The sequence below is a fragment of the Symphalangus syndactylus genome, chromosome 7 (genome assembly GCF_028878055.3).
Source record: "Symphalangus syndactylus isolate Jambi chromosome 7, NHGRI_mSymSyn1-v2.1_pri, whole genome shotgun sequence".
In the NCBI taxonomy this organism is placed as follows: Eukaryota; Metazoa; Chordata; class Mammalia; order Primates; family Hylobatidae; genus Symphalangus; species Symphalangus syndactylus.
Window position 1 is genome coordinate 22,989,826 of NC_072429.2, and position 26,267 is coordinate 23,016,092.

A 26,267-nucleotide genomic window follows, 5' to 3' on the forward strand; every position below is an offset into this window, starting at 1 on the left:
ATAATACTTAATTAAACATTTCTATCAATTACACTGAATAAATATGCAGTCACAACTACTGCTGGTTGATTTGACGTTTAAAAAGATGGCATATATTAAAGCCCCAGTTTGGCTATGCAACACATTAGATTCAGTTAGCAAACATAGGGATTGTTTTTCCTAAGAAAATTGTTCTTTTTAATTAAAGCATTTGCTCTTCTCTTAGCACTTTACAATGTGTGATGCAAAATAAACACAAAATAGTTACTGCATATTTTTCCTCAGCTTTCTCAGTCCAGATACCAAATAATTTGATTCAGAATAATTTCTGAAGGGTTTATTTACTTGGATTGGGAAAAAAAAACATACCACTGGCAAGTTTGGTAATCAGAAAATCTACTTGATCAATAAATCTTGCTACTTAGAAAACTCCTATGGAAAACATGATGAGATGATGTGGGATCTTATGCCTCCTTTTCACTCATGACTAACAAATGAAATCTTCGGTTACGTGCATTGACATATATGTTGAAAAAACTGAGTCATATGGGAAAATTATTGTTTCCAATATTAAAGATAGGTAAAAAATAAAGAATATGGGTTTTCAGCCCAAGGCAATAATCCGAACTTGATGTACTTTCTCTGAAATACTGCAATTAGATAAAAAGGGTAAACTCTGTTTGAATTCATTTCAATTTTTTAAACTAATGTCTGATCATACTATACGTTGACCTACCCATCAATTACAATTCAGGAATGTTTCCATTCTTTTGTTCCCCCCGTCCTTTATGCCCTGGATTTACTTATTAAAGTGAGTATTAGATGAAATTGTGTTTATCTAGTATGCCTGAACCATCAAAAAGGAAGTGTGATTTTGATGGATTTTCTCTTTGCATCAATGTTAGCAGAGATTTTAGATACTCCGGAATCAGTTCTTCCTGTAGAACTACTTTCAATGGAAACTAAGCATAGAATTACCAGAGTCTATATACACATCAGTGTGACTGAAATTTTTAAAGAAAATTCTAAAGAAAAAATTAGAGAAACCATTTTATGGTCTTATGTGGTGCCAAATATAGGTTTCACTTTTTAATTAGACAGTCCTAATTCACTGATTTTTTAAAGCTACAGTTGAAAGAAATGAAAGACCCCCCTCCCAGAAAAAAATATATGTGTGTGTGTGTGTGTGTGTGTGTGTGTGTGTGAGAGAGAGAGAGAGAAAGTTATTGGAGAAGGTAACCAAGATGGAAACACAATGTTCATCTTTTCTCATGAAAACACAGACTTAAAAATTGGACTCAGAAACTATCCCCTTTGTCCACCCATTCATTTTAGGAGACTGCATGCCTGCCCTGCCTCAAATTTTGTTGCTTTCTTTACATTCTCTCTGACTCTCCCTCCTCTCCTTTAACCAATGACAAGAGTCTTTTTTTCTTTTTTTTTTGGTTCTGAACTATGTCCTTCCTTTTGTTCTTTCATCTTAAGAAAACAAAATAAGACTGTATAGAGTTGGTTTTATCAACTAATAGGAAAATCTCTCTCAAAACTCCAAGGATATTGACTAAGTCAGGAAGCCCTATGGGACAGAAAGCAGAGGTGACAGTCACAGGAAACAAGGACTCGATGTCACATGAACTTTTGAGGAGTGCATGTCCTGCAGATGCAGGGATACAAGAAAAGTGACTCATTTCCTATTATCCATAGGGCAGAAACCCAAAGTACCAAATTTCATGACCGAATATACTCCACAGACAAAAAAAAATCAGGCATTTATGGATATAAAGCATTACAATAGGAATACAACAATTGTAACCCAATTTGAAGAAACTGAATTAGCTTTAAAGTTTAAAACACCATTGGATTCAATTTCCGACTGAATTATTTGTTAGTCAAGCAGCCTTGGGAAAATAATTTAACCTCTATGAGTGTCTGTTTCTATATTTTTTAAATGAAGATAATATTGTCTGCGTGGTAGGGTGGGAAATGTAATGCATTCATGCACATAAAGTTCACGACATAGCAATAGAGATCATCCTTACAAAGCCTATGTATGCGCTTGAGGTGGAAGAGGGAGGCAATCAAATGTAATTAAGAGAAGAATCCAGAAGAATATCTGTCATTCCCTAATCTGCCCAGAGTCGGGGTTGTTTTTGTTCCTGTAATCTCTTCTCTTGGAAGTGTACAGTGCCAGAATATGGGTAGTTTAAAGAGTGTTTTAATATAACAAGTAAAACCAAGAGTAAACTTTGAGATATGGAATGAAAGTAAGAAGAATCACTCGGTAACAGTGGGAAGAACTATTGGTTTTCCTGAGAAGCTGAGATAACTAAGGGAAGTAGTTCTAGAAACCTAATCTGTGTAGGAGGAAAAACATAAAACATTTTCAAAGGAGAAAACATTGGGAGCTAGAGGAGCTGCTTGGGAGATGTGTAAGCATCCCAAAATATTTGGTGGATACTAGTACAGATGAGTATTAGGTGGGTGCTAGGAAAGATATAGAGATCCTAAGTGTTAGAAAAGATGAGGCAAGTCTATTCTGATTTACATTTGTTAATTGAAATTCTTCAGTAAAGGAGAGCTATCTTTTTCCCCCATGTATGTATTTATTTAAGATACAGATATAGATGATACAGATGATACAGATATAGATGCTCTGTACAAACTCATGGATAATTCTCTATTCTGAGTTATAATCCAATACTGTCATTACTTATTCTGCTGCCCAGAGTATCCCAGCTTTGGCCACTGGGAACTCTTTCAGGTTTGCTTTTGTATCCATTCAAGTTGACCATGTAATTTTTTAAGCACTTCTTTACTTTCTGGAACCACTTTCAACATGTTCCTAGTTCATCTTATATTTTCTCAGACACAGCATTTGAAGCACTCATTTCTCCAAAAATTCCTCTCATGGGTTGAGGAGGTTCTTAAACCTCCTCTAGACACCAAGTATTCTAGGTTTTAGACACCAAGATTGGAAAGCTAGTGAGTTTGTTGTTCTCTGGGCATCATTGCATCAAGACTTCTCAGCAGCTGGGGCTACAAACTGTATGTATGTTTGTGAACATACACATAGATGCACATCTTTATGTATCAGAAATTTATAAGAAGATTTTCTTTTGAGGATATGAATTGCTGAACTGATCTACATCTATAAAAAATCAGGGCTGGCCAGGCTCAGTGGCTCACACCTGTAATCCCAGCACTTTGGGAGGCTGAGGCAGGTGGATCACCTGAGGTCAAGAGTTCGAGACCAGCCTGGCCAACATGGCAAAACCTCATCTCTACTAAAAGTACAAAAATTAGCCAGGTGTGCTGGTGGGCACCTGTAATCCCAGCTACTCAGGAGGTTAAGGCAGGAGAATTGCTCAAACCCGTGAGGCAGAGGTTGCAGTGAGCCAAGATCGCGCCACTGCACTGCAGCCTGGGCGACAAGAGCAAGACTCCATCTCAAAGAAAAAAAAAATCAGGGTCACACTTGGTGGTAATAAAAACCATTGACTAAAAATGTAAAGGCAATATTCTAGTAGTCTCAGGCAGATACACCCATACATCAGGTCCTGAGACTTAAATTTATAAATATTATTTATACAGCTTGATGTGAAACAAATACGAATAACAACGTTAGCAAATTGAGTAAGCCATTAGGGGCCTGCTTTCAAAAAACTCTTTTGGCCTGTAGTTAAGAGTCTCTTGTGACACATGATAACTTTTTGAGAAGGGGTCATCTTTGACAGAAAGGTACTGTGAGAATTTCTGGTAGCATGGAATGATTTGAGTCTTCACCATTATAGAGTCACTATCTGAATTTTCCTTCTGCTACCACTCCTCCTCTGAATCCTGGCTGCCATCTGTCCTATCTCAAGTTTTAGGCTAGATTATTGTGATACAACTTTGAAAATCCATGAATTCTGAAGAGGAAATGAAATGCTTTGGGCCTATAATCCAGAATGCTCAATAAAAATAAAGCAACTCCATTTTGGGTGCTAATCCACTATGTTGACTTTTGATTAACCCCTGTTCTGGAAATGCCTCTAGGATTTCTACTTTATACACTGTTACCATAAGTCCTTCCCTTAGGTCAAAACCATCTTGACCATAAATCCTGACTTTAGGTGAATGCACATAGCACTCTTGCCTCTCCCTGAGGGGATGAATTCAGTTGTCTTATATGTTGATTCCCTATGTTGTGTAAGCCTTGGGTCTTAGGGGTAATGGTGTCAGGATCCACCATCTTGTCTCACAGCCACCGAAGATAATGGCATTTGTTCCACAGACCCTATTTCTTTGGTCTCTCAGTTCTCTTGGCCTTTGAAGGTAGATTTGCAGGGGCCTGCTCATCATAGAACATACCATGTCAGCAAATCTTTATGTATAATTTGAATAAAGAGCAATTCAGAATGACTTTGGAAATTTTTCCTCTGTCTTTAAAGTTCTCATGCATAGAAGAATGAAATAAAAGTGTGGGTTATTGATATAAGGAATGGTTCAGGGAACATTTGGATTTATCAGTTACTGCAATGTTCTTAACTATGCCTTCCTCGAAGGGCTTCATAATTGTGTTATCCATTTAACTAGCATTTAACAGTAAAAAAATGACGAGCACTTTGTTTTCTAATAATATTCCTGCAGGTTATTATGCAATGCTAAATGTATATTAGAAGATTTCTCAAATAATTGGTGGTTAAAGTTGGATAATACAGATACCAAAATTGTAGCATAAAATACCAAGTTTGAAAACTGAAATTATTATCATTAGAGCTGTTTATTAAATATAGAATTTAGAGAATTTTCTGGCTTAATGGTTGTATTTTCATTAATGAAGCTGAGAAGCGAGGAGGAGCAAATATTTTTGAAGCTTTCAAAATTGATCAGGACTAAATGAGAGTGCACTGTTCTCTAATATAAGGTCTTGTGCTCTGAAACAGTGCCAGATAATATTGTATATGGGCCAGCTACAATCATGCTGGTAAATTTCACTAATTGCAGAACAGAAAGCTACTCACAATTGGTAAAGGAAAACAGTAATGTTTCCACTAAACTAATCTGATAGGGAATTTGAGAAATAAGAAATGAAACCCAGATTAAATATCCCCTAGAGTGCCTTAACTTTGCATTCAATTATACTAAGAAAAAAATATTTTTAGTTTTTCAACAAGAGAATGTTCAAGTTTCTAGGTAAGTAATATACCCAGCATATTTATTTCCATCTCCAAGGACTTTTCCCTAGAACACCCTCCGAACTTGTCCCCTTCCCCCAGCTTTAAATTCATAATATTTAGAATAACCCAGAGTATTTTTTTCCAAAGACCAAATAAAATTACTTCCCTGTCCTGATTAAAATCCCTCAAAGCCACCCTCTGTCCTCCTCCTCCCATTCCCTCAAGATAATGTCTAAACATCTTAGTATGGCATACTGCACTGTTCATGGTATGGTACCTCTCCAGGAAAAATGCATGTTACTGTCTACAAAACTATTTGCTCTGAACATCTTAAACTTACCAGAATGAGATAATTTTTCTGCTTCCCCTAAAACTTCAATCATGCTCACCCCTTAGCACAGATCATATGTCTTCAACATTTTCATCATTGGCTAACTTCTGTTAATCCTTCCTAAGTTTAAGTGCTCCAGGAAGCTTTCCGTTACCAACTAGCCTGTCTCCCAGTGGTGCCTGCAGCTGGTCTAGTGGCTATGTCCTGTGTAATAAAATAATATAAATGACTAATTTTTCAGATCTTTAATTATCATAGTCTGAGATTCTTTCAAGGAGGAAAAAAAATTTATTATTATGTCTTGAGCATTCAATACAGAGTCTGAAAAAATGACTGGCCATAGTTAAAATATGTTATTTTTTAATACTCCAGTAACCACATAGTATCCTGGCTTTTACTGAAACCTCTAGTACATGAGTCTTTGTAATAGTCAAAGATTACAGAAATCATTTGAGGCTAGAAATGCTCATTTTCTGACATCTGGAAGTTAGAGGATAAGCATGAGATCTAGGATTGGCCAACGGAACATTCCTACTCGACTATAAATCCACATGGGAGAAAACAAAGCATAGTAGACAAAGCTTATTCACAGTGGCATCTGTGCTCTTAGGAGTTTATGGATACTATGATTGGCAATCATAGTTATAAAAAGACCATGAACAAGCTTGGGTAAACCTACCTGACCGTGCTCGGTGATGTCTTCCTGCCTTGTTTTCTGTGTTCAGGACTTTGATTCGATGAACTGCATGGTTTTCTGCAAATAAATTCATTTTCTGCTTAGGTTAGTCAGATGGATGGACTGATACACAAATGATTAAATCAATGAATGAGTAAAAGCATCAAAGCATCAAAAAAAGAACAGGCTCAATTTCCACTACTTTTGGCATTCTTTTCTTCCTCTTTCCATTACTTGACTTCCCAATCTTTTCTGTAATAGCAAATAATTTTTAAAACAAATAAACATTCTAATTTTCTAGAAGCCCTTAGGGTTCTTATATCATTTACAAAAATAATTTATAACATATTGACTTAATAATTTTCTACTAGCCTGTGAACTAGTTGAAGTAGAAGCTCTGTATCCTCTCCTTTGGGCTCATTTATTTTTTGAAATTAAGAAATTAGAAGAATAAAAAAACTAGCATCTTTCATTCATAAAAACTAGCTGAGCCTAGTACAATATTAAACTCACATTTCAAGAAATAAATCTACTCAGGTCTTTCATGCCCAGGTGTCCATTGCTCAGTCAGTCTTCACTGCTCCTTCTTATTCACTATAGGAGGCCCAGGGAGTTCTGCCACAGCCTTTATCACTCTGTGACCTGCAGGTACTGGGAGATGCATGGCGAGGATGCCAAGACACCCAGGAAGTTGGAATATGGACTTAGTTGCCTTTGAAGATGTGGCTGTGACCTTCACCCAACAGAAGTGGGCTTTGCTGGATCCTTCTCAGAATTTCTACAGAGATGTGATGCAGGAAATCATCATAATCCTGGCTTCTATAGGAAACAAAGGGGAATGTCAACATTGAAGATCAGTAAAGAATTCTTGGAAAAATTTAAAGCACATTATATCTCACACTAGAGGCAAATCATATGACTATTAGTAACGTGTAAAGACACCATATAATGATAATCAACGTTGGAATGCCTTCATTTATCTTACAAGTGTTCAAAGAGACATGGTAGTCTTTGATTTTCACAGTTCACTTCAAATACTTCAGGGAAGTCACATGAGAGAGAAATCCGATAAATGTAAACAATGTGGTAAAGCCTTTAGTCTTTCCAATTCCTTTCTCTTACATGAAAGAACTCACAGTGGAAAGAAACCCTATGAATGAAAGAAATGTGTGGAAAAGCATTCAGATTTTCCTGTACTCTTAAAAGACACTGAAGCATTCACTCTGGAGAAAATCCCAGTAAATTTAAGAAATGTGGTAAAGCCTTCAGATATTCCAGTTCCCCTTAAGACAATGAAAGAACTCATACTGGAGTGAGACTGTATAAATGTGAGGAATGTGGTAAACTCTTCAGTCACTCCAGTAGCCTTCTTTACTATGAAAAAACTTATACTGGAGAGAAACCTCATGAATATAAGAAATTTAGTAAAACCTTCAGCTGTTCTAGTAACCTTCATTACCATGAAAGAACTCATACTGGAGAGAAGCCATGTGAATGTAAGAAATGTGGGGAAGCATTTCATTGTCTTGCTAAGTTGCAAGAACATATAAAGACACACTGGTGAAAAACTCTATGCATGTAAGAAATGTGGTAAAGCATTCACTTTTTTCAGTTTCCTTTGAGCATATAAAAAAGCTGTTCATAGAGAAAAGCCCTATGATTGTAAAATTGTGGAAAAGACTTCAGTCGTTCCACTTTCCATCAAATACATGAAAGATCACATATCGAGGAGAAATCCTATGAATGTAAGGAATGTGGAAAGCATTTAATTTTCACAGTTTCCTTCAAAGACATGAAAGGAATAAAACTGGAAAAAAAGCCTGTGAATGTAAAAAATGTGGAAAAGCCATCTGGTTTTTCAGTTCTTTCTGAAATGTTGAAAGGACTCACACTGAAGGGAACCCTAATGAATGCACAAAATGTGATAGGGTCTTTAGTTATTCCAGTTACATTTGATGACATAAAATAACTTATTCTGCAGAAAAAAAACATTAATGCATGGGATGTGGAAATGCCTTTATTTCTCTCATATTCATTCAAAGGCTCATGAAAATGCACAGTGGAGATGGACCCTATAAATACAGAAAAGCACACGAGATTAAAATCCCAGTAGTTTGGGAAATACAGAAAATTTCTGAATTTTAAAAATTACTTTAAAAGTCATTTGAAAACCCTTGCTGGAAAGAAATCCTATAAACATAAGTAATGTGGAAAGCCTGATTCACATTAATTATTCAACAATGCATTGAAAAATTCATGTGTTTTTTTTATACTTTACGTTCTGGGATACATGTGCAGAATGTGCAGGTTTGTTACATAGGTATATATGTGCCATGGTGGTTTGCTGCACCCATCAACCTGTCATCTACATTAGGTATTTATCCTAATGCTATCCCTCCCCTTGCCCCCACACTCCCTGACAGGCCCCAATGTGCGATGTTCCCCTTCCTGTGCCCATAGGTTCTCCTTGTTCAACTCCCACTTATGAGTGAGAACATGTGGTGTTTGGTTTTCTGTTCCTGTGTTAGTTTGCTGAGAATGATGGTTTCCAGCTTCAACCATGTCCCTGCAAAGGACATGAACTCATCCTTTTTTATAGCTGCATAGTATTCCATGGTGTATAAGTGCCATATTATGCAGTCTATCATTGATGGGCATTTGGGTTGATTCCACGTCTTTGCTACTGTGAATAGTGCTGCAATAAACATATGTGTGCATGTGTCTTTATAGCACAATGATTTATAATCCTTTGTGTATATATCCAGTAATAGGATGGCTGGGTCAAATGGTATTTCTAGTTCTAGATCCTTGAGGAATCACCACACTGTATTCCACAATGGTTGAACTAATTTACACTCCCAAGAACAGTGTAAAAGCGCTCCTATTTCCCCACATCCTCTCCAGCATCTGTTGTTTCCTGACATTTTAATGATTGCCATTCTAACTGGCGTGAGATAGTATCTCATTGTGGTTTTGATTTGTGTTTCTCTGATGACCAGCAATTATAAGCTTTTTTCATATGTTTGTTGGCCACATAAATGTCTTCTTTTGAAAAGTGTCTGTTCATATCCTTCATCCACTTTTTGATGGGGTTGTTGGTTTTTTTCTTGTAAATTCGTTTAAGTTCCGTGTAGATTCTGGATATTAGCCTTTTGTCAGATGGATAAATTCCAAAAATTTTCTTCCATTCGGTAGGTTTCCTGTTCACTCTGATGATAGTTTCTTTTGCTATGCAGAAGCTCTTTAGTATAATTAGATCCCATTTGTCAATTTTGGCTTTTGTTGCAATTGCTTTTGGCTTTAGTTTTGAAGTCATGAAATCTTTGCCTAGGTTCTCTTCTTGGGTTTTTTATGGTTTTAGGTATTATGTTTAAATCTTGAATCCATCTTGAGTTAATTTCTGTATAGGGTGTAAGGAAGGGGTCCAGTTTTGGTTTTCTGCGTATGGCTAGCCAGTTTTCCCAGTACCATTTATTAAATAGGGAATCCTTTCCTCATTGCTTGTTTTTATCAGGTGTGTCAAAAATCAGATGGTTGTAGATGTGTGGTGTTATTTCTGAGGCCTCTGTTCTGTTCCATTGGTTCTACATATCCGTTTTGGTACCAGTAGCCTTGCTGTTTTTGGTTACTGTACCATGCTATTTTGATTATTGTCCCATAGTGTTTTGGTTACTGTAACCTTGTACTATAGCTTGAGGTCGGGTAGCATGATTGGCAAATGGGATAAAGCGTCAAGACCCATTGGTGTGCTGTATTCAGGAGACCCACCTCACATGCAAAGATACACATAGGCTCAAAATAAAGGGACAGAGGAAGATCTACCAAGAAAATAGAAAGCAAAAGAAAAGCAGAGGTTGCAATCCTAGTCTCTGATTAAACAGACTTTAAACCAACAAAGATAAAAAAAAAAAAAAGCAAAGAAGGGCATTACATAATGGCAAAGAGATCAATGCAAACAAGAAGAGCTAATGATCCTAAATATATATGCACCCAATACAGGAGCACTCAGATTCATAAAGCAAGTTCTCAGAGACCTATGAAGAGACTTAGACTCCCACACAATAATAGTGGGAGACTTTAACACCCCACTACTTATATTAGACAGATCAACGAGACAGACAATTAACAAGGATATTCAGGACTTGAACTAAGCTCTGGACCAAACGGACTTAATAGACATCTCCAGAGCTCTCCACCCCAAAGCAGCAGAATATACATTTTTCTAAGCAATATATAGCACTTATTCTAAAATTGACCACATAATTGGAAGTAAAATACTCCTTAGCAAATGCAAAAGAAGGGAAATCATAACAAATAGTCTCTTAGACCACAGTGCAATCAAATTAGAACTCAGGATTAACAAACTCACTCAAAACCACACAACTACAGGAAAACTAAACAACCTGTTCCTGAATGACTACTGGGTAAATAATGAAATTAAGGCAGAAATAAATAAGTTCTTTGAAACCATTGAGAACAAAGACACAATGTACCAGAATCTCTGGGACACAGCTAAAGCAGTGCTTAGACGGAAATTTATAGCACTAAATGCCCACAGGAGAAAGCAGGAAAGATCTAAAATTGACACCCTAACATCACAATTAAAAGAACTAGAGAAGCAAGAGCAAACAGATTCAAAAGCTACCAGAAGACAAGAAATAACTAACATCAGAGCAGAACTAAAGGAGACAGAGACATGAAAAACCCTTCAAAAAATCAATGAATCCAGGAGGTGGTTTTTTGAAAAGATTAACAAAACAGACCACTAGCCAGACTAATAAAGAAGCAAAGAGAGAAGAATCAAATGGACAGTAAAAAATGATAAAGTGGATATCACCACTGATCCCACAGAAATACAAACTACCATCAGAGAATACTATAAACACCTCTATGCAAATAAACTAGAAAATCTAGAAGAAATGGATAAATTCCTGGACACATAATGGATAAATAAATGGACAAATTCCTGGACACAAGACTAAACCAGGAAGAAGTTGAATCCCTGAAGAGACTAATAACAAGTTCTGAAATCAAGGCAGTAATAGCCTACCAAACAATAAAAGCCCAGGACCAGATGGATTCACAGCCGAATTCTACCAGAGGTACAAAGAGGAGCTGGTACCACTCCTTCTAAAACTATTCCAAACAATAGAAGAAGAGGGAATCCTCCCTAACTCATTTTATGAGGCCAGCATCATCCTGATACCAAAACCTGGCAGAGACACAACAAAAAAAGAAAATTTCAGGCCAATATCCCTGATGAACATCAATGTGAAAAATCCTCAATAAAAATTCAGCAGCACATTACAAAGCTTATCCACCACAATCAAGTCAGCTTCATCCCTGGGATGCAAGGCTGGTTCAACATATGCTAATCAATAAACGTAATCCATCACATAAACAGAACCAATGACAAAAAACACATGATTACCTCAATAGATGCAGAAAAGGTCTTCGATAAAATTCAACACCCCTTCATGCTAAAAACACTCAATAAACTAGGTATTGATGGAATGTATCTCAAAATAATAAAAGCTATTTATGACAAACCCACAGTCATATCATACTGAATGGGCAAAAGCTGGATGCATTCCCTTTGAAAACTGGCACAAGACAGGGATCCCTCTCTCACCACTCCTATTCAACACAGTATTGGAAGTTCTGGCCAGGGCAATCAGGCAAGAGAGAGAAATAAGCGGTATTCAAATAGAGAGGAAGTCAAATTATCTCTGTTTGCAGATGACACGATTTTATAATTAGAAAACCCCTTCATCTCAGCCCCAAAACTCCTTATCTGATAAGCAACTTCAGCAAAGTCTCAAGGTACAAAATCAATATGCAAAAATTACAAGCATTCCTATATACTAATAAGAGGTGGAGAACCAAATCATGAGCAAACTCTTATTCACAATTGCTACACAGAGAATAAAATACCTAGGAATACAACTTACAAGGGATGTGAAGGACCTCTTCAAGGAGAACTACAAATCTCTGCTCAAGGAAATCAGAGAGGACACAAAGAAATGGCAAAACATTCCATGCTCACGGACAGGAAGAATCAATATCATGAAAATGGCCATACTGCCCAAAGTAATTTATAGATTCGATACTATTCCCATCAAGCTACCATTGACATTCTTCATAGAATTAGAAAGAACTACTTTAAATTTCATATGGAACCAAAAAAGAGCCTGTATAGCCAAGAGAATGCTAAGCAAAAAGAACAAAGCTAGAGGCACCACATGAATATGTTAAAATAATAAACATAGTGTTTTCATCAGTGGCTCATTCTTAAAGAGCTTTTGGATTACGTGTTTCCACTTCTTTTCAAGGAAACATTGAGGTGAGAAGTCTGTAGGTACCCTTTTACCAATAGTACATGAGTTTAACAGTATTTTTAAGCCAGTTAATAAAAATTTTCTTTATTTTAAAGTGTGTTAGATGTATAAATAAATTCACATATTCCTCCAATATGTAGTTGTTTAATTTTTATATAGTTCTTTAATTGTTCTGTGATTAATGGGCTACTGAAATATTAATCTTTTTTAATGGCCTTATAGGGAAGGATTTAGATATACTCACCCATTATGTATATATTCCACCTTTTATTCATATGACAGAAATGGCTAGTTTTTGGCATAAAAAAGATTATACTTTGTCTTTGCCAATAGTGTCAATTTGTTAAAAAAAATAAATCTACGCATGATTCTAAATAGCAATTAGATGTCTTCCTACGAATATCCCTCAAGTACCTTAAGCTGAACATCTCTTTTACAAATAATTTCTTTATTTCTAAACATGGGTTATAAATTTTGCCTGTACTTTGGGTTCCAGATGAAAACATGAGACCATACATAGGCTCCCAGCACTTTTTACCTTAAACTTCCTCAAAATTAATAAGAAATGCAGAAAGCTAAATCTGTATTATGACTAGAATTTTACAAAATAACTTCCATATGAATGCTCAATATTTTGAGGCAATTCTGTAAGCTATAATAGAAGGAAGAAAGAGAGACTGGAATTTCCATTATGCAAAGAAAATGCTAAAATTGGGAGCAACTGAAGGAGTTCCCGGAGGATACATCCTCAGATCTCATATACAGAGACGCAAGTAAGTTCAAACAAACAAACGACACAAAACAGCATTGATCCTAATGGAACAGGGTTTAAATGTAGCAAGCAAATTCTTTAACACTCCTGCCATTGAGATTTGGGACTCTATGAGATGTCTTTAATCAGAGTAGGCTTCTGATAGCTTTGACCAATACAGTACTTTAAAAGTGACTCAATGTGTCTTCTAAGGTTTTAAAAAATGACTAAAAGACCATACATTTTATCTTCTTCAATAGGACATTCACTACTAGAACCCTGAGACTTCATGTAAGGAGTCTTCTACCCTAAGAATGCCATGCGTAGGAAGCTATGTCTGGATCACACTTCCAGTTGAGTTCTGCCTTCAACCATCCCTGTAGACACAAGACATGTGACTGAAGCCAATGATCCCATCCAGCTCTTTTGCCAGGACAATGTCATGGAGTCACCTCCCTCAAAGCCACCTTGAGCAGAAGAAACACACAGCCAAACTGTGTGAATGCTTGACCCAGGAAATTGAGAGACATGTTAAAATGACTGATATTTTAAGCCACTAAGTTTTGGGATAGTTCGTTATGTAACAATAGATAACTGGAACAGTATTTGAAAACAGAAGTGGTAAAATCAAAGGCATAACATGTGGCATGGATGAGGGGAACAGGCAATGGATGAAAGCATAACAGTCTTCAATCTGACTATTGGATATCAGAGGGCTTAATGTAACATAAGTAACATACGAAACTGTAAAAAAAAAAAAAAAGATCCTTGTTACATATTGGAAGAAAGTTTGGCAACACTGTCACCTAAGACAACAGGGAAAATAGGAAATATACCTAATGAATTAAATAATCTAGCTAAAGAGATTTTCTGGGAAGTGTTAGAGATGCCATCTGATCTCTACTAGGTACCTATAATAAAATTAAAAGAGAGCACAATGAGCCAAAAAAAAAAAAGGAAACTGTTCAATGTTTGAAAAAAATTTGGAGGAAATGTAAAAGGCTCAGGACTATCGTTCCAAGAAAGACAATATTTTCAAAGAGATAACCTTGAAAAGATCAAATTCAGAACACTGCAAATGAAACACAGGCTGAAGGAATCCAAGCTCTGCCTATAAAATCTTTTCATAAGATGGCACACAGATTTAAGTCAGAGCCTCAAACACACTTTAATTTATATAGAAAGCTAAGAACATTAAGAGTGTACCTTAGATCCTCTTAGTAGACAGTAGTACTTCTTTTTTTTTTTTTGAGACAGAGTCTCGCTCTGTCGCCCAGGCTGGAGTGCAGTGGCGCGATCTCGGCTCACTGCAAGCTCCGCCTCCCGGGTTCACGCCATTCTCCTGCCTCAGCCTCTCCGAGTAGCTGGGACTGCAGGCGCCCACCACCACGCCCGGCTAATTTATTGTATTTTTAGTAGAGACGGGGTTTCACCATGGTCTCGATCTCCTGACCTCGTGATCCGCCCGCCTCGGCCTCCCAAAGTGCTGGGATTACAAGCGTGAGCCACCGCGCCCGGCCGACAGTAGTACTTCTAAGACAACTAAAGGTGCTTCCCATAGCAGCCTCGTAGGGTAGGGAGCCAAGATACAGATTTATCTTAACAAGTGTGTGTGCATATGCATAATGGAGTTTATTTATAAACTGATACATGAGAGATCTCAAAACTTTCCAAAGAAAGTATATCAACCTTGACTAAAATGGACAGGGACAATAAAATGTATACAGACTTAGGGAACCTCAAATTTCTGTGGGCATAGAGCAGGCTGATAATGTTACTTAGCTGCAAAATTGGCTATGTTTTAGGAAAAGAAAGGATTGCTCAAAGGACAGAACCAAGAATTGCAGAGAATTATTGACAGACAGCAGGACCAAGTTTCATTCATGAAAGATAATATGCCCAGAGCTGAATTTAAGAATTGCTTTACTAGTGACTGACACATGCCTCCCGTTTACCCTCTTTATCCACGGGAGTGTCTAGTGTGTACCATCACAGTATCATGCATGTGTGTGCCTTGGGGGAGCAAGGCATTCTTTCTGAAGTTCACAATTCTTCGAAATACGTAGAATTGTGCCCAAGGAAATGAACTCAAAGAGGTTTATTCGCCCTTGGACTTGATTTCATATGAGATTCTAAACCTTCAGCCTGAGACCGATGCTGTAATAGGATGAAGCTTCCAGGAGCTGAGTCTTAGGAGAGGGTGAATATATTTTGCATGTTAGAGAAGTGTAAACATAAGTGTCCCAAAGGCAGACTGAAGTAATTTTAGACATAGATGCAAAATCTTTACTATTTCTCTCATTAAGAGGTGGAGGCTATGTACTCTCCCCTGGAACTGAGTTAGGCTACTGAATACTTCAACTAATAGAATATACCAGACATGATGCTAAGTGACTTTTGAGTGTAGCTCATGAAAGTCCATGCAGTTTCTGCTTTGTTCAATGCTTTAGGGGCCACCTGTAAGCACTCTAGTTGACAGTTCCAGCTGAGCCTGGCCTTCTAGCTATTCCCACCAAGATATGTCAGTGAAGCCATCTTGGACGTCCATGAAAAGAGAATAATATTTGAGTATATGGAAAAACTTAAATATTAAAAAAAGGGGAATAACTTCTGTGGCTCTATTGAATGACATTGCTTTGGATAAATTTTTCTCCTGAGAACTAGAAATTTGCATAAATTTATTATCCAGAGTTCAACATTCAGTGCCAATTAATCAATTACTTCCATTGGCAAATGCCAATCAATTTAACTGAGAGGCTAAGAAACTAAGAAGCTGAACAGAAATTTTTGTAGACAACACCTACATCCATCCATATAGAAAAATTTGACGATGCATAAAACCAAAATGTAAAATTTCAAAACATAAAGTTTCTGGAAAAAAAATAGGAAAATACTTCTGTGATATTAGGATCGGACTCAAATGACATAAAAGCACAAGTAACACAAAAAAGATGAATTTGATGGCAACAAAGTTAAAAAATTTCTGTCCATAAAAAGACACCAAGAAAATGAATAAACAATTCAGACAGTGGGAAAAAATATTTGCAGCAGCACATATATCTGACAAAGAACTTGTATTTGGAATAAAGAACTACTACAAAATACCAAGAAAATAGCTCCCAAATCCACAGTTTAAAAATTGGATACAGGCTGGGCGCAGCAGCTCACGTCTGTAACCTGAGCACTTTGGGAGGCCAAGGCAGGTGGATCACCTGAAATTAGGAGTTTGAGACCAGCCTGACCAACAGGGTGAAACCCTGTCTCTACTAAAAATACAAAAATTAACCAGGCATGGCACATGCCTGTAATCCCAGCTACTTGGAAGGCTGACACAGGAGAATTGCTTGAACCTGGGAGGTGGAGGTTGCAGTGAGCCAATATCATGCCATTGCACTCCAGCCTAGGTAACAAGAGCAAAACTCCATCTCAATAAATAAATAAATAAATAAATAAATAAATAGGATAGAAGACTCAGACACTTGACAACAAAAAAGTATTTAATTCGCTAAGGGAAACAAAAAATTATACTCAACATCATTAGTCACCAAGACTACGCAAATGAAAAGCACAAGATACTACTTCAAACACTATAATAGCTAAAAATCTGAATGTTGGTGGGGATGTGGAACAACTGGCACTCTTCTTCTTTGCTGGTGATAATGTAAATGATACAACCATTTTGGTGGACTGTTGACAGTTTTTGATACATTAAACATAAGTCTACCTTATAACCCAGCACTTCTGCTCTCAGGTATTTACTCAAGAGAAATGAAAACATATGGCTACACAAAGATTTACACAAGAATGTTTACAGTAGCCTGATTCACAATTGCCCAACACTAAAACAACCCAAATGTCCAGGAACAAGATAATGGAGAAGCTAATTGTGGTTTAGCCACAGTGGAATGCTACTGAGCAATAAAAAATAAATTAATTCTGTGTGGATATTCTTTGTTCCATAAACTTCACTTCTAGCAATTACACAGGAAATGAATTAACTATAAGATAGTAATTGCAGCATGCTTATAATAGTAAAAAATGGAATCAATTAAAGTTTCTCAAATTAGGACAAAGGTTAAATTAACTGTGGCTTATGAATAAAGTGGAAAAATATTGGGACTATAGAATTTATTTTTATGAAAAACTGGTCACAATATATTAATTGAACAAATCAGCTTGTGGTATAATATGTACAATACGTTATAGACAATGAGCACATGCCTAATGCACTCATACTTACAATAGTGTTTATGTATTTGTATAAATGTGTACCATGGAGTAGGTAGCTTAAACACAAATTTATTTATCCCAGTTCTGGAGGCTGAGAAATTCAAGATCAAGGTGCTGGCAGATTCAGGGTCTAGCAAGTACACTCTTCCTGACTTGCTGAAAGCAATCTTCTCATTGTATCTTCACATGGAGACAAGGTTGGGGAAAAAGCAAGATCGCTCCTGTCTCTTCTTATAAGGGCACTAATCCCATCATGACGGCCCCGCCCTCATGACCTAATGCCCCAAATACGATCACATTGAGAATTAAGGTTCCAACTTACTAATTTTGAGAGCATACAAACATTCAGTCTATAGCAGCAGCATGTGTGTCCCCAGCATGTGCATTAAGTGTGTGCACTTGTGGAGAGACTATGTGGTGGGATGTGGAAGAGTTGTGTTGAAATAATGTTTGGAAGCTGCTTCTTCAGTCACATTGCTGAATCTTATTTTGTTTTGTTGTTGTTGTTTCTGTTTTTGAGACAGTCTCACTCTGTCACTCATGCTGGAGTGTAGTGGCGCAATCTCGGCTCACTACAACCGCCACCTCCCAGGCACAAGAGATTCTCCTGCCTCAGCCTCCTGAGCAGCTGGGACACGCGCCATCACACCCAGCTAATTTTTTTAAGTATTTTTAGTGGAGATGGGGTTTTGCCATGTTGGTTAGGCTGGTCGTGAACTGCCCTCAAGTGATCCTCCCGGCTCGGCATCCCAAAATGCTGAAATTACAGGTGTGAGCCACCATACCCAGCCTTATTTTGTTTTTAACGGATGTTAATTGCCAATATCATAAAAACAGATCATAAGCCAATAAAAATTCAGTATTCAAGTCAAATAAAATATATGCTTAATTATATGCATCTCATATTAACTTACTAAATAACAAATTTTTCTTAGATTTTTAAATAATCAATGCAGAATTATCATTTCTTCTAAATCTGAGGTGAAGCCAACCCATATTACTTTCTGTTGAGAAATACCCAGAGGGAAAAGCTACAGATTTTGTTCTTACTGGCTTGTGATACTATGTAGCTAAATGATGACACTACAACACCACGCCCCAGACTCTCCTAGCTCTAGCAGACAGAAGGTATTTCCACTGATTAAAGTCTCCTTAAAATAATTTTTAATACATTTTCTCTATATATTACACTTGGCAAACTTTTTCTGTAAATATCCAGAGAGTAAGTATTTTGCCTTTATGGCCTGTTGGTCTCTATCATGGCTAAAAAATATACTGTTGTGAAAGTAATCACAAACACTGTATAAATAAATACTGTGGCTATGTTCTAATGAAACTTTATTTTATTTACAAAAATAGGCAAGGGGCCAGATTTGGCATGCAGGCCATAGTTTGCTGACCCCTGCCCAACATAATATAAATAATTATAACAATGCTATAAAGCACAATGAAATCAGGAATAAATAGACTAGAAGGGGCATGGACAAGGATTAATATATTAAATAGATTCTATACTTTGAATATTCATCATATAAACGTGAGATATTTTAACAAAATATTAGTAACGGTTTTTGTCTTTTTAAAAAACTTTTAAGTTCAGGATACATGTATATGTTATACAGCTAAACTTACGTCATGGGGGTTTGTTGTACAGATTATTTCAGAACCCAGGTATTCAAGCCTAGTACCCATTCGCTGTTTTCCTGATCCTCTCCCTCTTCCCACCCTCCACCTTCCAACAGGCCTCAGTGTGTGTTGCTCCCCTCTATGTGTTCATGTGTTCTCATCATTTAGCTCCCACTTATAAGTGAGAACATCCAGCATTTGGTTTTCTGTTCCTGTGCTCCTTTGCTAAGATTATATTAATATAAACCTTCTAGCAGACAGTATTGAAATAGTTAAGTAAAAGAGGAATCTTGTCGTGAAGAATTACATTTGAATTACTTTCTTAAATATAGACACATGTCTTTGGAAAGATAATTTGCTGAGATAATTTGCCAATGGCAATTATTGGAGAATTACACTGATGGATTGGGTGACCATATAATTTATCATTCAAATTGAGAAAGTTGGGGAAGCAAAAGCAAAGCAACGTTATTAAAATATATACTTTTTGAAAGATGTATTTGTTGACTAACAAGTTTGTTTCATATTTTTAGACCTATAAAATAGTTATATTCAAAAACTACTTTCAAAAAGTGAATAAAATATCTTCTAAAAATAAAAACAGATACACATGTTCATTTAAGCACATTTGTTTCTGTTAATTACCTGAATATTTTAAAATAGCATAAAAAGAATAATTGTTTGTACTTCATATGTCTCTCATATCATGCCATGGGTCTTTTTCTGAAGTGTGCATTTTTCAATATAATCTTATGAAATAATAGGATAATAGTAAAATTTTATTACATTGAAACAATATTATTTATATAATAATTATATAATGTTATTAGCACATTTTCTTGTAATTTTTTCAAATTTGCATTTTACAGTGAGTAAATATGAAATTGTGAAAAATTTTAATTGACCCTTCTCTGTAGACTTTAATGCTTTTAAATAAAAAATTACACTCTAAGTTCCAAGGTAAGTAGAATAAACCCTGTGACATGGAGAATATCCTCATTTCTAATGTTTTCATGTCAAACTTTGTAAATACTTAAGCCCAATATACTTGTAAGTACTGACTAGCTTTTTGTCTCCATTCCAAGCACCTTTCTTCACAAGCATTTGTACAAGATAAAAACCTTCAAATGTCTTCTCTATTTTTTATAAAACTTCCACCAAATATAAATGTTGAAAACTCATAGAACTATTCAAACTCAATCCTTTCCAGTACAGGATATAAATTTATTCAATTGGAAATAGGAGCTCCATCAAAAAAAACTCCCACAATTTGAGTTTTTTTTTTTTTTTTTTTTTGAAACAGCATCTTACTCTGTCACCCAGGCTGAGTGCAGTAGCACCATCACTGCTCACTGCAACTTTGAATTGGGCTCAAGTGATCCTCCTGCCTCAGCCTCCTGAGTAGCTGGGACCACAGGCATACACCAACACACGAGCTAATTTTTTCTGTTTGTATTTTTTGTAGAGATGGGGGTCCCACTATATTGCCAAGGCTGGTCTCAAACTCCCGGACTCAAATGATCCTCCTGCCTCAGCCTCCCAAAGTGCTGGGATTACAGGTGTGAGACATCATGACAGGCCTAATTTGAGATATTTTAAAGTGCAGCTATATTGTAAACCATTTAAGAAATAATATTTAATTTGTTCCAATCATCCCCTGCTTTTATGGAGATGCACTGCAACGGTTTCCTTTTCATAAGTTTTGTTTTGAACACTTGCAATTTGCTAAAAGCCTTAAAAGCTAATGTGTTGGCCGGGCGCGGTGGCTCACGCTTGTAATCCCAGCACTTTGGGAGGCCGAGGCAGGCGGATCACGAGGTCAGGAGATCGAGACCACGGTGAAACCCCGTCTCTACTAAAAATACAAAAAATTAGCCGGGCGTGGTGGCGGGCGCCTGTAGTCCCAGCTACTCGGAGAGGCTGAGGCAGGAGAATGGCGTGAACCCAGGAGGCGGAGCTTGCAGTGAGCCGAGATTGCGCCACTGCACTCCAGCCTGGGCGACAGAGCAAGACTCCGTCTCAAAAAAAAAAAAAAAAAAAAAGCTAATGTGTTTTGGTAGTCCATTCATTCATAAATGCATTGATTAAATATGTCCTACTGATTTGGAATAAAATGTAACAAAAATTTTAGATGACTCATTTTCAAAAATAACTCAATATCATGGTAGGGCATTTAGATTTGTTTCCAAAGTCTTCAGAGCCTACAACATTTCTAGTATCTGAGTGATGGTGGGCAGCAAAGATGAAAAAGCACATCTGCCAGCTAAAACTATTTTTTGCTCCTATTGAAAGAAGCTTCCCATATAAACAGTTTATATTCAGTTACTGAAAACTGTTACATATTTAAAACTGTAGAAATTTTGACAAGTATTGTTTCCATTACCATTAATAGAATAGAAACAATAACACATTATGTGCTCACCACAATGAATACCAAGCACATCGCTCCAAGGTCACTCAATTTAGTAACTATATTGTTTCCCTGTGATTCTGCGTTCCACCATTCATGGTCATGCCGCAAAACCAAATAAAACCCAAATTTGTAGTAACACAGCAGAACCACATTATTTTATTTTTAATCTTGAAGCTTTTTAACTGAATTTTATAAGCATCCACCATAATATCAGATATTTCACATTTGACAGACCGAACATCAAAAGCATTTACTTTGCATTCGTAAACTGGATAGAAAAAAAGATAGATCCAGTTTTGGAATTAACTAGTTTTCTGTTTGAAGGATCCAAACATATTAATATAAGCCTGGCATCACTTGATAATTGGAAATATTCTTCTGTGAATGCAGCAAATATATTCACAGCTACGGCTTCAGTTTTCATACATGCATAGGAAAATCTGGAACTAAAAAGTGAATTAAAGCCATCACAAATGGTCATTGCATCTACATGATAAACGATACTTCACAAAGTGATATGTGAAAATATCAGTTGCAGCTGCAAATTAAATCACAGTCATCAGGCACATTCTTAATATTACCATTAACTTATAAGTAGATGCTGATGCTTCCTCAGCATGTTTGTCTTTTGTTTCTGTGTGGCCACTGATATCACTGTGGTCTCCATGGCACATAGTAATTGCAAACAAATATTTTGTGTAAGCTGCATGTTCTCCATCAACGTTTTAGAAAAGCAGAAATAAAGTACTAAATTATTATAGGCATGCAGTGTTAGTTTTTTAGTTCATTGCATTCAAATTTAACTATATTGCTATTCTCATGGAAAAAATAAACAGCCAAACAATAAAATATATATCTGTATATTTTTCCATATAATAAATATCAATATCGCTATAGCAATAATGTTCGGAACAATATTCTCATCCTCCCTTTCCTACATGTATTTCACATACATTTAATCAATAATTGTCCGTGTTAACCACTGACTCTTCTAGCTGGTGAGCTGCCCGCTTCATGTGTCTTACAGGCCATGGCCTGGCCACAGCACAACTGTCCATCAAGTAAGGGGAATACTGAATACTTCTCCTGGCAACACGAAGAAATGAGTTAGCAGTCCCTAGCTATTCTTGAGAGGTGTTTGTTACCAGACAAATAAAAAAATAAAAATAAAAACATAAAAACAGGTCATAACTGAGTATTTTGTCTTATTTTGCTTTGTTTCTAAGATTTAATCATGTGACAAAATGAAACTCTGATCACTCTGCGTAACAGAAACTGGAAGGTCAAAGTGAATGCCCACAAAAGCTTAGTAGGTACACTTTCCCAACAGTTGAAAATTGGAATTAAAGAAATAATAGCATTTACAATAGCATCAAAACATAAAATACTTAGGAATAAATTGGTCAGAATATATGCAAGAACTATACGGTGAAATCTACAACATATTGCTGATAAATATTAAAGAAGACCTAAGTAAATACATTAAAAAGCCATGTTGATGGATTAGAAAATTCGTTACTGGTAAAACGTCAATACTTTCAAAGTGGGTATATAGAGTCACTGCAATCTCAATCAGAATGTCAGCAGATTCTTTGCAGAAATTGAGGAGTTGATTGTAAAATTAATATGGAAAGACAAAGGACTTTTAGAAATCCAAACAATTTTGAAAGTAAAAAACAAAGCTGAAGAACTTACAAGAATAGCGTTCAAGACATTCTAGTAAGCAACAGTAATCAAAACAGTGTCTTACTGGACACCAAATCAAGGAACAGAATAGAGAAAAACATACACATATGCAAATGATTTCCAACAAAATTGTCAAGAAAATTCTATAGAAAATGTATAGTCTTTATTTTTTCAGCTTTATTGAGGTATAATTGAGAAATATTGTATATATTCAAAATATGCTATGTACTGTTTTGGCATACATATATGCATTTTTAAATGATTACCACAATCAAGCTAGCTAACATATCCATCACCTCACATAGTTACCTTGTGTGTGTGGGTGGTAAGAATGCTGAAGATTAACTCAGTTAATCAAACATAGTCTTTAAACAGAAGCTCCAGTCTTATTTCACACTGTATATAAAAACTAATTCAAAGTGGAAGAATCATAGACTTAAACGCAAGAGTTAGGACTACAAAACTTCCAGAAGAAAATGTAGGAGAAAATTTTTGTGACCATGAGTTAGGCAAATATTTTTTAGCTATGACACAAAAAGCATAGACTATAAAATTAAAAATAGGTAAATTAGTCATTATCAAAATTGAAAATTTCTGTTGTGTAAAAAAAAAAAAAAAAAGATGAAAAGACAGAGAAACGGAATGAAGAAATCATCTGGTAAAAAGGCTTTATCCAGAATATAAAAAGAACTCTTACAATGCGATAATAAAAGAAACAACCAGATTTTACAAATGGGCAAAGAATTTGAACACACACTTAGCCAAAGAATATATATAGATGGAAAATAGCTCAACATCATTAGTCATTAGGTAAATACAAATTAAAACTACAATGAGATACCACTACATGCCCAGAAGAATGCCTAAAACCTGGAACAAGATAGAGAAGAAATATTCACCATACCAACAGCTAGTAAGGATGCAGAGGAAATAACATTCTCATCCACTGCTGCTGAGAAAGCAAAATGGTACAACAACTTAAGAAAACAGTTTGACCCAGCATATAACCTAGCAATTCCAATTCCAGGTATTTACCCAAGAAAAGTGAAAACATATAAGCGCAACAAGAGGTGAACACAATTGGTTAGAGCTACTCTTTTTTATAATTGCTGGAAACAATCCATATGTCCTTCAGCTGGTGGATGGATAAACAGATGGTGGTAGAAACATACAGTGGAGTATTACTAAGCAATGAATAGGAATGAATTATTGGTATATGCCACACAAGGGTTTGATCTCAAAAGCATGAAGCTAAGTGAAAGGAGCCAGAAACAAAAAAGTATGTAATGTATGAATTTATTCATCTGACATTCTGAAAAAGACAAGGCTATTGGGTCAGAAAACAGACCAGTGATTGCCAGTGATTGGGGGTAAGAAGAAAAGATTGACTGCAAAAGGGCAAAATAATAACATTCTGTGGAGATACAAATACTATATCTTGATTGTTGTAGTAATTACTATAACTGTATAATGGCAAAAGCCCTGGAACTGAACACTTTTATAGGGTAAATTTTATTGTATGTAAATTTTACCTGAATAAGCCTGACTTTTACAGAAGAAGAAGAAGGAAACCTTGACTGAAGTAACTTCTCTTTTTGGAATGTTCCCTGCCTCCATTCTTTTCAGCCTGGTGTATCATTCCTTTCTCCTTTTTTTCACCAAGCTTGATGGGCCTCCATCCTTGCACTTGGCACACCTGGTTAAACTCACTGATGTTCCTGTCTGTTCTCCCCTGAGATTGGGCTCCTTTGAGGGGTATTTTCCCTCCCCAAAGCTATTTCCTCATGCTTAAAGTCACATCTAACATAAAATATAACCAGTAACTGTTGGGAGAGGGGAAACATAAGGAATGAAACGAGGGGGAAAGATACTCTTTTTGTTACTATTTTCTCTACGAACCATTCCTTGAGAGGAAAAAAATGTTTCTTCTATCATCCTTAAGACACTAAAGCTAATCTTAATTATAAAAATATACTGGGCCAGGCGCGGTGGCTCACGCTTGTAATCCCAGCACTTTGGGAGGCCGAGGCGGGCGGATCACGAGGTCAGGAGATCGAGACCACGGTGAAACCCCGTCTCTACTAAAAAATACAAAAAATTAGCTGGGCGCGGTGGCGGGCGCCTGTAGTCCCAGCTACTCGGAGGCTGAGGCAGGAGAATGGCGTGAACCCGGGAGGCGGAGCTTGCAGTGAGCCGAGATTGCGCCACTGCACTCCAGCCCAGGCGACAGAGCGAGACTCTGTCTCAAAAAAAAAAAAAAAAAAAAAATATATATATATATATATATATATATATACTGGAGATATGCCTTAAAATGAACCCAGGATTTTGGTTTTATTCAGTTATAGTGAAGCCAAGAGATCAGGAGATGATTCCTACGGAAAAGATGGTTTATTACTAACTGTTCCCAAGAGGATGAGGCATGCACCGTTGCATAGGGCCGCAGGAAGAGGCACCAGCGTCAGTCAGGAGGCAAAATAGGGAGGAAATTGAGGGCAAAAGCTTGTATTGTGGGCTTTGGGAAAAGAAGTGGGCAAGGCAGGGTAAGCAGCTGAGCAGGTCACCAGATAGTGTGAATAATTTTGTCAAGCCCTGGGATACAGGAGTGGTCTCTAGTTGTCTGGTACTTGGCTCTGGGGTGATTTTTCACAGAGGAATAGTGTCCCCAACTTCAGGAGTCTGAAAAATGGAGCCAGGGAAAGGTATGAACACAGGATTGGCTGGTTTGCCCATCAAAGGTGTGCTCACCAGCAAGTGTTGGCCATCTCTAGGAAATAGCTACCCCTGGGAGAGGCAGTTTCTCCCCGAGCCGTGAGGCCCCATATGCCAGAGCATTAAGACAGAAAATAAGAAAACACAGTCAATAAAATTGATCTAATATCTTTCTTTCTTACATTATAGTGTATTCAATCACCGTAGAATAAAATCAGGTGTGCCCTGCTCATTATATGGGTGTTAGCATTATTTTTAGTCTCTAAAATAGGTCTAACATCTTGCTAAATATCAAGTATAAAATAGCTTAGATGATGTGCTGAGGCATATTCCTCTATATTCTTCAATAAGCACTATACAAACATT

The 26,267-nt window shown here is 36.6% G+C and overlaps 1 long non-coding RNA gene across 2 annotated transcripts in view; it reads right to left on the reverse strand.

Moving 5' to 3' along the window:
* The window catches only part of LOC129486050 (uncharacterized), a 501,974-nt gene extending 495,073 nt beyond the window's left edge, over positions 1-6,901 (reverse strand). For both annotated transcript variants that reach the window (XR_008658839.2, XR_010121668.1), the window contains exons 1-2: positions 6,659-6,901; positions 6,149-6,223 (exon numbers count right to left, since the gene is read on the reverse strand). This is a non-coding gene — a long non-coding RNA (uncharacterized lncRNA). The remainder of the gene's footprint in view (positions 1-6,148; positions 6,224-6,658) is intronic.
* Between the last annotated feature and the right edge of the window lie 19,366 nt (positions 6,902-26,267).